At 45.6% G+C, this 3,518-nt stretch overlaps 1 pseudogene; it reads right to left on the bottom strand.

The window, feature by feature from the left end:
• Nucleotides 1-360: 360 nt before the first annotated feature.
• On the bottom strand, nt 361-482 carry LOC136655027 (5S ribosomal RNA; annotated as a pseudogene).
• Nucleotides 483-3,518: the final 3,036 nt, after the last annotated feature.

The raw sequence follows: 3,518 nt of genomic DNA, 5'->3' as shown, positions 1-3,518 counted from the left end.
ATCCTTTATCTGGACAGGACAGGGAATGAGCCTGGATCTTATACAAACACTCAAAACATTTGCTCTATCGCTAAGCTGCTCCCCTATCCCAGTAGCACAGCTACATGGGCAGCTGCGTGGTAAGGACTGCAGGCATCGCAATACGCCGTGTAAGCGACCCCTCTCCCTCAGTGTCTGAGCCATCCAGAATGGCTCCAACAGTGAGTGGGAGAGACTGCTTACATGATGCCTTGTAATGGTTGGCAACCTTCAGTCTCGAAAGACTATGGTATAAGCCTACAGCACCCGGTATTCCCAGGCGGTCTCCCATCCAAGTACTAACCAGGCCTGACCCTGCTTAGCTTCCGAGATCATGGTAGAAGCCTACAGCACCCAGTATTCCCAGGCGGTCTCCCATCCAAGTACTAACCAGGCCTGACCCTGCTTAGCTTCCAAGATCAGATGAGATTGGGCATGTGCAGGGTAACAGTTGCCTTGTAGCACCTGCAATATTTACCACGCTGTCCCTCCGATAGCTATGCTACTGCCCCACTCACCTCCCAACTGTAAAGGCTAAAACCCATTTACTTTGGTTACCATTCCACTGATTTTTGTTCTTTTCAGTGATGTAGCTGAACCAGGGTGGTACATCACCCCCCCCCCCCCGTGGTGGATTGGTGGTTTTCCACTGTCTCCACTGGGGCGGTGACTGCTCCTACTTGAGGTGCATGGCAAGTTTTGCAAAACTGCCCCCCCCCCGCCCGTCCTCATTCCTGAATGGTTCCAAATGGAGCCATTTTGGGGCCAGGGTGGCAGTGCATGTGCAGGTGTTGACGTGATGGTGAGGGGCATCATCACATCACCCACCCCAGGCACCAGCTGGCTGAGCTATACAAACCTCAGTTTTTGGTTGTTTCTTCACTTGTGTATTTGTTTGTGCCTCCCTTCTTGTCACTATAAATAATTACTTTCTTTTAACTATTTTAACGCTTGTTTTAAATTATAGCATTAGCCACTCTGGTGGTTCCTCTGGGGGCAGAAAGTACAGGACAGAAATATTTCAAATGAACAAACTGCTAAAGGCCATTTATTTTCTTTCTGAATTCAACTTGCAGAGATTTCTTTGCTCCAGATCAACTTGGGAGGGCCCCCTCCTTTCTTCGCCAACCTTTTCATGCACATCAACAGAGATGTAAGCAAAGATCAAGGGGTGCTGGTGAGAGAACACTGTTGCAAGGCGACAACAACCAGCGGGAAAAAGGAAGAATAAGAGCTTAAACTGGAGTATACAATGAAGTGCCAGACCATTTAATAATAATAATAATAAAACACTCCACTCAGGACAACAGATGGAGAAAGGGAATAATTTCAGAATGGGCTGAAAAAGGGAGAAAAAGTCTTGACGAGGTAGGTAAGATTGTTTGCCCCCAATGCTTTGTCGAGCCTTCCAAAGCACAATGAAAGAACCACTTTAAAATGTAAGTTATCGTTAGAAAAGGAAGGCAAAACCCAGCTGAGCCAACAGCAATCAATAAGAAGAGGGGGAAGAGAAAGGCAGCCATGTTGTCACTGTCTTTTATTTGTTGTCTATGGAGAAGTTCTCCAAAGTGTATGTGAGGAGACCAGGTGGACCTCCAGTCCTTTGGTCTCAAGTCTCTTTCTCAGGCACCTAAAGGATGCCTTAAATGCCAGGCCCAGAAAGGAATGGCATGTTCGCTTGTGGAAGGTGCAAATCCTCCCACGGGATCACATCTCTCCTACAAAGCACTTTTGTGATGACTGTCAGCCAGCTGAGAAGAGGAGCGTGAAAAAACATTCTCTTAATAATTAATCCTAACCTTCCTCATTCATACAAAATATGCTTTTTTCAACAGAGGCTGTTCAAGAGCACAAACCTTACACAATCCCCTTTTTTATCATTTCTGCCAAAGCGCGTAGGCGGTGTTATTGTCAGACTGCAAAGACATCACAACTGAAAGGGGGAAACAGACAAAGGAGGGGGGGATCCTAATGTGACAGGCAAAACAACAACAGAGAGATGCAACTTCAGCAAGGAAATTCTGAAACTTCCAAATTCTGTGCATTCCTGTTTTCCAGAGGAAAAATAAAGGTGTGAACAGGTTACTGCGGTGTTTCTCAAACTGTGGGTCGGGACCCACTAGGTGGGTCGTGACCCAATTTCAGATGGGTCCCCATTCAATATTTTATTTTTAATATATTAGACTTGATGCTGCCATGGTATGTGACTGCATTAGAGGAAATGTTACAGATCTCTGTACTTTGAACAGGCTGTTATGTATATGCTTTTAACAATGATAGTCAATGGGACTTACTCCTAGGTAAGCGTGGGTAGGATTACAGCCTAGGATTGTTAAAAGTTTTCCTACTTGATGATGTCATTTCCGGTCATGACATCACTTCTGGTGCGTCCTGACAGATTCTCATTCTAACAAGTGGGTCCGGGTGCTAAAAGTGAACCACTGGGTCTTTATCAAGAATAGACTTTCAAAAGTCACAACATCCTATCCTGCAATCAACCTAAGTAGGAGTGACAGCTTGATTCAAGCATTTCTTTTGACCGTCATACCCCGCCTTTCTCTAATAAAGCCTACTCAAGGAGTGAGTTCAGATCATGTTCCAACCAGCCTGTTGTGATCTCGTGGAGGAAAAGTATGGTCATGCAGATCTCCACCTCCCTACCCAGGTCACCATCCTACTGATGTCTAAACACCAGGGAAACCACTGGCGCAGGTCTGCATGGACGTCTGCCACAGGATCGGGTCTGAGAAGGGCATTAGGACTGCATGCTGCTGGAGCACCTCTTATGAACGTGCCAAAAGGCACGTTCTGCTGGCAGCTGGCCCAAATAGGTTTTTGTAGGATCAGTGGATTAGTGTCATAGTGGATTGCATACCTGGTATAAGTTGCTCTGAGAAGATGTCACAATGAGATTTGTGGATGAAGATGGAGCAAGATTTGTGTAAATGACACTTCCTATACTTCAGTTCATGAATCACCTGGAAAAGGGCTTATTTATTGAACTCTGGATAAGAGCACTGAAGGAAAACAACTTTCACATTAAGGACAGCTGTGGCCAAGCTTACAACAATGGCACTAGCATGAAGGGACAAAAGAAAGGTGACTCAACAAGACAACTTAGACTGAACCATCAAGGTCTATTCCAACCTTGTGGCGGTCACACCCTCTGGTTGGTCATTTCAGATGCAATCTCAAAGGAATCAGTCTTTTTGGTGTACTAGTTTTTGCATCTGTACAACAAGAGTGCCAGAATGGCCATCCGTAATGTTCATAACTTGGGGAGCCAGTATATGACTTGGACATAGGAGACTGGTAGCAGACAGTAGAAACAAGCACTATGCTAATGGGAGTTGTTGCAAGCTTGGGGCAGCAGGAGTGAGTAGGCCTCTGAACGTACGTGAGTAAAAGCCCCAAGTGTCCAACCTTACTGTCAAGCCATTGAGTCACACTCATGGAGACAATAGTGGAGATAATGTGAAGCCCATTCAATACCAAATAAA

This window comes from Tiliqua scincoides, chromosome 5 (genome assembly GCF_035046505.1).
Source record: "Tiliqua scincoides isolate rTilSci1 chromosome 5, rTilSci1.hap2, whole genome shotgun sequence".
Classification (NCBI taxonomy): domain Eukaryota; kingdom Metazoa; phylum Chordata; class Lepidosauria; order Squamata; family Scincidae; genus Tiliqua; species Tiliqua scincoides.
The sequence above is the reverse complement of the archived record's forward strand: the minus strand, read 5'-3'. Positions and strand labels throughout refer to the sequence as shown.